This window comes from Lagenorhynchus albirostris, chromosome 20, assembly GCF_949774975.1.
Source record: "Lagenorhynchus albirostris chromosome 20, mLagAlb1.1, whole genome shotgun sequence".
NCBI lineage: Eukaryota > Metazoa > Chordata > Mammalia > Artiodactyla > Delphinidae > Lagenorhynchus > Lagenorhynchus albirostris.
In genome coordinates this window covers 1,128,509-1,138,493 of record NC_083114.1, presented here as the reverse complement: position 1 = coordinate 1,138,493, position 9,985 = coordinate 1,128,509, and the positions used below count along the sequence as shown (strand labels likewise).

At 62.2% G+C, this 9,985-nt stretch overlaps 1 protein-coding gene across 1 annotated transcript in view; it reads right to left on the bottom strand.

Annotated features, from left to right (window-relative positions):
• The window catches only part of RAI1 (retinoic acid induced 1), a 105,270-nt gene that overhangs the window by 20,586 nt on the left and 74,699 nt on the right, over positions 1–9,985 (bottom strand). The gene's annotated exons all lie outside the window — the stretch shown is intronic.

Sequence of the window (9,985 nt, the reverse complement as noted above, 5' to 3'; positions counted from 1 at the left end):
CGCTCAACGTCACTAGTTATTAGAGAAACGCAAATCAAAACAACAAGGTACCACCTCACACCAGTCAGAAAGGCCACCATTAAAAAGTCTACAAATAACAAACGCTGGAGAGGATGTGGAGAAAAGGGAACCCTCCTGCACTGTTGGTGGGAATGTAAGTTGGTGCAGCCACTATGGCGAACAGTATGGAGGTTCCTCAAAAAACTAAAAATAGAGCTACCATATGATCCAGCAAGCCCACTCCTGGGCATGTATCCGGACAAAACTATAATTCGAAAAGACACACGCACCCCTATGTTCACAGCGGCGCTATTCACAATAGCCAAGACATGGAAACAACGTAAATAAAGAAGATGCGGTACATGTATACAAAGGAATACTACTCAGCCATGAAAAATAATGAAACAATGCCATGTGCAGCAACATGGATGGACCCAGAGATGATCACACTAAGCAGGAAAGAGAAAGACGAACAGCATACGGTATCACTTATATGTGGAATCTACAGTATGACACAAATGAACATGTCCACAAAACAGAAACAGACTCACAGACGTAGAGAACAGACTTGTGGTTGCCAAAGGGTAAGTGCAGATGGGGGAGGGATGGAGTGGGAGTTTGGGATTAGCAGATGCAAACTAGTATACATAGGATGGATAAACAACAGGGTCCTACTGTATAGCACAGAGAACTAGATTCCACATCCTTGATAAACCATAAAGGAAAAGAATATGAAAAATATATATAGGTATAATCGAATCACTTTGCTGTACAAAAGAAATTAATACAACATTGTAAATCAACTAGACTTCAATAAAATTAAAAAAAAAATGTTATCAACCAAGTAAAAACTTTAACACCCCGGAGATCAAGAGAACTGGCTGTACTTGCTCACAAGCTCCTGGTGTCAAATGCAGATGCCACTTGGCCCCAGTGAGGCAGGGCCTTGTTGGGCACCTGGGGGATGCCTGGTGTGAAGGAGTGACAGCAGGAGCCCCCTCCCCCGAACTCTCCCTGGCCTCTGGGAGAAGCCCTGAGGTCAGCACGAACCAGTTAAGCTCTGGATGGAACCAAAGGGGAAGCACTGGGGGCCTGCGGGAGGGCGGCGCTGGGCAGCGGCGGTCCCATGGGCCCAGAGCGATGGGGGCTGCAAAGGCTGGGCGGCGGAAGGCCCGAGGCCCACAGAGGAGCCCGCAGCCTCCTTGAGAGCTCCGCCCCACCTTCCACGTTGCTGGGTCCCTGGTGGCCCTCATCAGTGGTAATTACGTAATGAATGGTCTAATGAGCCGGTTCACCTGTGCATCCCTCGCTGGAAAGCAGCCTGATGAGGGCAGGGGCTTCAGCTGTTGGGTCCTAGGCTCGAAGCCTAGAAACTGCCCCAAGTAGCTGCCTATTAAATGCTGCCTGGATGGGTGGATGGAGGAACAGATGGGTGAGGGTGCGTTACCTGACCCTCACCACAGCCCTGACGGCAGGCCTGGAGGCCAGGACACGCGCAACAGCCAACCAGGAAGGGAAGATGGCGCTTATGTTCTGCCCTCCACAGCCCCCTGGGTCACAGCCCTCTGTGCCCGAGCCCACTCGCTCGTCAAGCCCATCTCCACTTAGCCTACGTGTGCACAGGGGCCAACCTAGGCGCTGAGGAGACACAGGAAAATGCAATGGCTCCAGCCCTCCCGAGGCAGACAGACACAGACGAGGCTCTGGGGGCCGGGAGCGGAGGTGGTCAGGGCAGGCTGGAAGGAGGGGGCCCGCCCCATGGGAGGACCGGCCTGAGTGAGGTGCGGCGGGGGACTGAGCAGGTGCGGTGGCTGCAGTTACCGCCCCTCCCCCACCTCAGGTGGCCTGGCTGCTGCAGCCAATGGTCAGATGCCCACTGTCCTCATGGTACCGATCCCTGGCACTCCTGCAAAGTGACCCCCATTTGTCAGCTGCCTGCATCACTGCTCCCGGGGAAGGGCCACTCTCCCCCACTCTGGGAGGCCCACTGGTCTGTGGCCAGAGCTGGAGTGGGGTCTCCGACCTGTTTCCGACAGGGGCGCCTGCAGGCCCCGCTACCGCCCGGCCGACAGGGCCAGCCGCTAAGAGCAGTGAGCCACCAGCAGCCACTTTCTGCAGAGCATATTGGAGGTCAAACCTCCCCCCCCTCGTTTTGCAGAGGGTTACTGGAAGCCCATAGAGGGGCAGTGACTTGTCCGGAAGGCCCAGCAGGGCTGAGATCTGTGCTCTGTGCCCCAGAATGGCCCCTCTGTCCACCAGAAAATGAACTCTGAGCTGGAGGCCAAAAGTGGGGGCCCAGATCCTCTTCCTGGACACCCAGTTTCCCAGGGGCCAGGGAACGGCCCCCTTCCTCAGCCCGGGCGGGAACCTCCCCTCCCTTCCCTGCCTCTGACACCCCCTCCCTCTCTGCAGCATGCTGACAGCCCCTCCCATCCCCCCTCCACCTGGGGGAGCTGGGGAATCGGCGCCCCCTCCCACCCCCAGCCCCCAGGGGAGGAAGCGGCCTGTCAGGCCGCCGCGGCGTGTCAAATCCTCTCGCTGCCTAATTGTGAGAAGGCGGCGTTTAAAGAAACGCTTTTCTGGCCGCCTGCCACACCGCAAACTGCTTGGTATAATTTTATTATTAAGGAGAGAGAAAAAGAGGGAGGGGGTTATAGGAGAGACAGAGAGGAAGGGAGTGAGGAAAGGAAATTGCTTAGTCCGAGTCAGCTGGTGGAGTATTCTCAACGTGGAAGCGGGCCGGCTTTCCAGTTGGCAGGCTGACTCCGTTAATTGCGCATTCAGCCTCTACTTAGGGTAATTGAAACGAAGCGGGGCCCGGGTCTGACAGTTAGGGTCTGCGCCTCGGCCGTTAACCCTTCCGCCCCCGCCCTCGCGGCTCCCACGCACCCCAGGAGCGCGGGCGGCCGGCGTGTGCCCCAGCGCCGGCAGGGTTAACGCGGCTCGAGAGCCGGGCGCCGGCCGAGCGGGGGATGGGAACGAGGATGGGGAGCCGCGCGGGGTGTGCGGGGGCGTCTGCGGCCTCGCCGCCCCCCTGCAACAGATGTTTCAGGCGTGTAAGACAAAGGCAGAGCGCCTGCCGCTGCCGGGAGAAAATCCGCAGGACTCCCTCAGGGGCAGGTAAAATTTCACCTTCTATTTGTGTTCCCCCCGCCCGCCCCCGCCCGGTTTCCCGGCCTCTGCGCCAATCCGGAAAGCGCCACCAAAGACGCCGCGCCGCCGCCTCCGCCGCCCAACCCGCTGACCCCAGCAAGGTCGCGGCGACCTCGGGCTCCGCCAGACGCGCGCGGGCCCCTCCTGGGGCGCCCCCGGCCGCGGTCCCGCGATCGTAGGCGCCGGGAGCAAGGAAGGGGCGCTCTTCTCGCCACGAGGCGGAGGCGAGGTGGACGCCGCGCGCCTCCCTCCTGCCCGCGCTGGGACCCCGGGGGCTGCGCCCCTCCAGCCCCCATCATTCATCTCCCTGATTCCCGCTGTAGCCGCCCTCGGAAGTCAGCCGAGTGAAGCAGCTGTTCCTTGCACACTCCACTTGACCAAAGATGATGATAAATGAGGCCCGGGCCGCGTCGGGGACGCGGCGGCCGCCGCGAGGGGCGCGCAGGGCGGGGCGTACGACCCGCACCCCCTCCCCACGCTCCGGGAAGGGCGAGGACGCGAAGGACAGACGGCGACGTGCAAAATCAAAGGCCCGCACTCCCCTCCCGGCGCCCCGCGCTGCCCCGGCGCCGGCGAAGAGAAGCCGGGCGGAGAGGTGCACCCCGAGCACCGCGGCCCAGGCGGAGACCCCCTTCTCACGGTGGCGCCGCCGCCCGGCCACCCCTTCGCACCCCGGCCCCCGGTGCCTCGGTCCCCACCGCGCCCTCGCCCCCACCCCCGCGCCTCAAACCGATTAACGCTCGTAAATAATGAATAATGGAGCGAAGCTTCCCTCGGCCGCGCGAGGCTGCGGGCGGGGCCGCCGCCGCCAGCTGCGCCCGGTCCCGGGGAGGGGGCGCCCCGGCCGGGCGCGGGGGCTCGGGCGCGCGGCCCCGCACACGTGCAGCCGCGGCGCGCAGGCGGGCACCCCGCCCGCCGAGGAGGGGGAATCCCGCTCTGCCCTCCCCAACGCCGCCACCTCCCCTGGAGTCCTCTGGCACCGAACGAGGCGAGAGAGCGCGCGCGAGCTTCCCAGCCGGAGAGGGTTATTTTTAACCTGTTCCCCTTTCCATTCCAGCCTCTCGGGTTTGCGCGCCCGCCTCCCCCCCCCGCCCCCCCAGCAGCCGAGGACGCGGGCTCCTCACCTCGCTCAGCGGCTCCGGACTCCGAGCGCCTCCCCCGGCCCGCGGCCCCCGCCTCTGCGCGGGCATAGCGCGGCGGAATCTCAGCCTGGAAAGGACCGATTAGCAGCCGCGTGCCTTTCTGCGAAATATTGGAACCGGCTGGGCTGGGGGCGGGGAGCCCGGCGCGCTAGTCCTCTCGCCTCCCTCCGCGCTCGCCTGGGCGGCGAGGCGGCTCGGCTCTCCCTCCGCAGCTGCGGAGCGGCCGGGCCGGGGCGCCGAGCCCCCTCTGGATTTCGCCCTTCTCTCCTTAACGCCCACCCTTCTTCAGTCATCGAGGAAGCTGGCGCTTCTAACCCGCGGGCCCTCGGGCAGCGGCGGCGCCAAGTGGTGCGCCGCCTGCCCCATCTCCAGCCCCCTCCCTAAGCCGCTCCAAACACACACACCGTTGACACAGCAGCGGCCTTGCACACCCACACCTTCAAGTCAGATCCGCCGGCCGGGCCAGGGCGCACCGAGGCCTCCTCCCGGGCTTGCCCTCCCTCAGGCCCACCCTCGCCCCTCCCTCCCGGCCCCTTCCCCAGGAGGCCCAGCAGCTCAGACCCCGACCCCTAACTCAGAGGCCTGAGGCACAGGAAGTTCACGTCCACTCCCATTACCCTGCTCTCCGAAAGGCCACCCAATCCAAACCCCAGCCTGTCCTTAGCCCCAGAGGAGCCGTCTGAACCCAGGAACCCCTGAGGGCTTCCACTGGCTCAGTCACTTGACATTTTGCAGACTCTGCTCAGGCCCAATCCTGGAGACCCCCAGGCACAGACCACCCCCGACCACCTCCCTCCTGAACGAGGTGGGGGGCGAGAGAAAACCGCTGCAGAACAGAGGTGGGGACTGGAGGGCAGGGGCTGGGAAGAGAGCGAGCTGCCTGGCCCAGTGGCAGCAAAGAAAAGGGCCTATCTGGGAACGGGGGCCAGGTTTCTCCCCGGATTAGCTGAAGGGTGGGGGAGGCCAAGACCCCCACCCCGAGGAAGCAGCCAGTGGCCAGGGTTGCTGCAGAGAGGGAAGCCTGGCCAGCCGGGGTGGAGGCAGGGGGATGCCTGTGGAATCCAGATGTGAGGACAGCTGGTCTGGTGACACCCTAGGGCCAGCTGGGAGGCCCAGCCTGGCCTGCAGGGGAGGCAGTCTGCGGGTAGAGCGGGGCCCCCTGAGCACACGCAGGGCCTGGCAGGGCAGAGGGGGGTTCTCCAGGGGCTTCTCCCCTCAACCAGCCTGGACACAGGGCCCGGGGCCTCCCTCAGATCTTGAAAGTTCTCGGTAACCCTCAGACGGTGGAAGTGGGTGTAACAACAACACGGCGTGCCTGGCCCCCTCCTGTGGCCTTCGTAGACTGTACTTCTGACCCTCAAACTGCCCTTCTAGGAGGCAACGTGACCTCTCATTTCACAGATGTGGAGACTGAGCCGCAGAGCGGGACAGGGGCCGTGGCGGGGTGAGGGGGGCCCTCCCTGTTCCAGGGCGCAAGTATGACAGTGAAGCCCTGGTTCCCTCCTTCGGAAATTTCAGAAAACTGGTTTTCTTGGGAGAAAGGAGGGGCAGGGGGCTTGGTGTGGTGAAGCGCTGTAGAGAAGTCACACTGCCTTCTCCCCACCCACGTCCCCCCCTTCCCCCGCAGAACCAGCCACCAAGGCACCAGGCCCTACTGATGGTCTCAGGCAGGGCCTCATCTGCCGCCCAAATATAAACGTCACAAGGCCATGTACCACTGCTCTTTACACGTGTGTAGCTGTAGTTACGACAAACGCACTACAACTTCACGCAGGCCCTGGCAGCTTTGCGTTGCCCAAGCAGCGGACAGCTCCGATTTTGATGTGAAAGGGGGTCTCCATCTCCAGACTGGCTTCTGGGTGGGGGGGCCCTGCCAGATGAACAGCTGGGGCCACCTTGTGCTCTGGACTTCCCCGCCGCCCCCTCTGCTGGGAAAGGAGCTTCCATTTCCGGGCGTGGCTTGGATGGATGGCCTGCTGCACACATCCCTCTCCCAGGGTCGGGGTGGATCCTGGGCAGCGCCCCCAGACACGTCACCTGGTGACCAGAAGCACTGGCCTTTGGGGAGAGCACACCACCAGCGCTGATCTGGAGGTGGCCCGGGACCGCTCTTCTCAGAATGGAAAATATTTGCCTTTGGTTTTCGGCTGCCGCCTCGTCCTGGCTGACTCTCCTCCACACAGCCCTGAAACGTGGAGGTGCTGGAGGGTAGAAATGAGGTGAGGGCAGCTATCGGAGTCCAGCATCCAGCCGTTCCGAACAGCACTCTGTTTTTCTCATACTTTCTGCCCGTTTTCTGCGTGCTGGTTGCAGCTAAAGGCTAGTTTCCCTTTTCCCAGGCCCAGCCCCCTCGGGCCTCACCTCCAACTAAACCAGACCCTTCCAGATCTCCCTCCCCACCCCAGCTTCCGGGTCCCTCAGCATCTGGGGGAAAGTGCCTCTCCCAGCTATATACAGCTCGGCCCGACCCAGAGAGCCTGGTTCTGGAAAGCTGCAGGAGAATCCCTCCTGGCTGGCTCTGCGGTGGAAGAGTGGCAGTCGCCTCCCAAGACCAGACCAGAGCTCCAGAGAGATGTCACATTCACACTGGCCAGGCCAGCCAATGGTGATGGCTCACAGGCGGCTGGCTGTGTGGCCTTGGGGCACCGCCCCCGCTCCATCCCCACCCTGACTCTCAACACCTAGGCCCTGATGCCACACAGCTCTGCACACTGTCTGCTGGGTGGCCTTGCGCAGCTCACTTCACCTCTCTGAGCCTCAAGCGCCTCAGCTGGAGCTGCTCTGACCCCACCTGATGGGGGGTGGGGCGGGCCGCAAGGCTGGCGGAGACGCTGTGCTTGGTGCCCGGTGGAGGTTTCACGAGGGGCAGCAGCTTCCAGCGCCCCAGCGCCATCCACGGGGCGAGGGCCGGACCTTGCTCTACCTCTACCTCCCGGGGAGCAAAGTGGGGGGCCAGAGCGGGTCCTCGGGAAGGGCCCGGGGAGGGCTAACGCCCCAGAGTGAGGGAGGGCCTCCGGGACTGAGGGTTAAGGTCTGCCCACGGACTGTTTCCTGGCTGGAGTCCCCATGTGTGTCCTACGCTGCAGGGCGTGTCTTAGTGAGATGGCGTCTGCTGAGCTGGGTCCAGAGTGATTCTAACAAGCTCCCAGGCGAGTGTGTCTCTGCAGGCCTGGGAGGCCGGGAGGCCGGGCTCAGCCAGGGGCTCCGGGTCCTGTCCTGTCCGAGGAGGGCCGTCCAGGACCAGGGACCAGGCTGTGGCTCGGCGTTCCCGAGCCCTCTGTCTCAGAGCCGGGGTCCTGCAGCGGCCTGGGCAAGCCCGGGGCTCTGAATTCAGCCCTGTTTCCTGGCAGCGACGCAGCGATGAAAGGGCAGCTCACACTACTGAACCCACCGTCACTTCAAGTCCAGGCTTGATCCCACCCTTTCCCCTGATGGTTCCCGAACACTCTCCCCTTCCCTGACCCCTTCCGAGGGGCCAAGATATCTGGACCCCAGCACAGACCCCAGGGGCTGCAGTCCTGGGAGTACAGGGCTCACCCACACTGTTCTCACCGCCCCACGGGCCTGGCGCTGACCTAATAAGCACTTTCACCAACAAACTTCATCCTCACGCCAGTCCCGCGGGCTGGGTCGCATGATCGTGCTTGTTTCACAGATGACAGCACTGAGCCCGGAGACCATACCCCGGAGGAGGGAACAGGCCTGCAGGGGCTGGACTCTGGCTCTCCCCGGCCTGGCCCCCAGACATGCCAGACCTTGGAGGATTTCTTCTGGGGAAACCACCTGTTTCGGCCCCACCAGCACAGGTATGCATGCGGCGTCTGCATCTCCCCTGGCCAGCAGCTGCCCCTGCTCTAGTTGGGGATGTGTGGGTAAGCTGGTACGGTCTCTTAGAGAGCTTTTTGGCAATCTGGACCCAAATGGAAGCTAGACGTGCCTCCTGACCCAGCAGTCCTGCCTACAGCCAGGCCCAGAGTCATCTGCACAGGTTAACTGCAGCATCGTTTGTAAAGGCCAAACACCGGAGATCCCCTAAATGTCCCTGTGAAGGGGCTGAGGGAAACACACGTGGGGAATTCCATACAGTGGATACGAGTGAGGAAGGGCTTCGTGTGTGAATAGGGTGCCGCCTTCAAGTCGGGCGAGAAAAGCGCAGCGTAGAAAGTGTGCAGAGGTGCCCCATTTGTACAAAAGAGGAGCGTGGATTTGAGTTTTCTTTTTTTACCGTTAGCATGTGACACCAACTTAAGAATTTAAAACTTGGGACTTCCCTGGTGGTCCAGTGGTTAAGATTCCGCCTTCCAATGCAGGGGGACACGGGTTACAGCCCTGGTCGGGGAACTAAGATCCCACATGCCGCGGGGCAACTAAGCCCACGCGCCACAACGAAAGATCCTGCGTGCCGCAACTAAGACCCGAAGCAGCCAAAAAAAAAAAGAGCGAGAGAGAATTTAAAACTTATGCTATGGATACATATCTGCTCTCCGGGCTGGCTCTGCAGGATGGCTGGAGAGCACGCCTGGTGTCGGGCTCCCATCTGGCATGGCCGCTTTCCAGCTGCTGGACTGCAGAAGCCCAGGGGCCAGCAGCAGGAGGGGAGGAACCCAGCTGCCGAGGTCCACATGCTGAAGTGGACAGCAGAGGGGTCATCCCCTCGTCCTACAGATGAGAAAACCGAGGTCCCAGCTGAACCCCCATAGAGGCCACGTCCTCCCGCTTCCTGGCGCACGGCCTTGGGGACACACGAGCCAGGACTGGGTCAAGCCCTGAGCTGCGGAGGCAGCTGCCGCCACCAGGGCCCTTGTAAACGGGGCCCGGGGCTCACGGGGGCTGCTCCTGGCCAGTGGGTCACCGAACTTCCCACTCCATTTCTCCCAGCACCGCGCTTCCCTTCGATCATCAAAACACTTAGAGGCAAAGGCCACTCCGGCTCCGGGGGCCCTGCGACTGTGGGCTGTGAGGGCATGGCTCATGGGGACCCAGTCCAGGAACGCTGGGCCAGTTCCCGGCTGAGCCACCCGTGCGCCGTGGGGCTGGGCCTCCGTTTCCCCAGTTGTGAGGAAGAGTGGGGGTCCGTCCCTCAGAGGGCGATGTGTCAAGGGACAGGGCCTGGCAGAGCAGGGCCCAACAAGCAAGCTGGTACTTCTAAAAGGTAAACATTTCTATAATTTTATGTAACAGAGGGAAAGTTCAGGAAAATCCCTGACGGGTCCTAGTGCTGGCTACGGAGCTGGGGCCAAGAAGGTGGGAGCTCCTCGGGGTGACAAGAGCAGCGGTGCCTGCCATGCGGGCAGAGGCCCGGCGGGCAGGGCCCGGCCGCCTGGGTTCCCGAGCTGGCATGTCGGGCAGAACAGACTTGGCCGGCTGGCTGGAAGCCCCTGCAGCCCCAGGCCCACGGAAAGAGGTCTCAGAAAGGCCCCTGTGTCCGCCCTTCTCTAGGCTGTTTTTTCCAGACCAGAGCCTCCCGTGTCTTTGGAAAGAGCATCGAGTGCCCGAGGTTGCCGCTGACTCACTGTGTGACCTCAGGTGAGTCACCCCACCTCTCTGGGCTTCCATTTCCTCGCCCGTAAGACAGGGCGAGTGATAAGTGCCCACCTCACGGGGTTGAGCAAAGACCCAATGAGAAAACGGACATAAAAGTGCTTTGTCATCATCACCCTCGTAGCTAATTCTAACATGATGCTTACGTG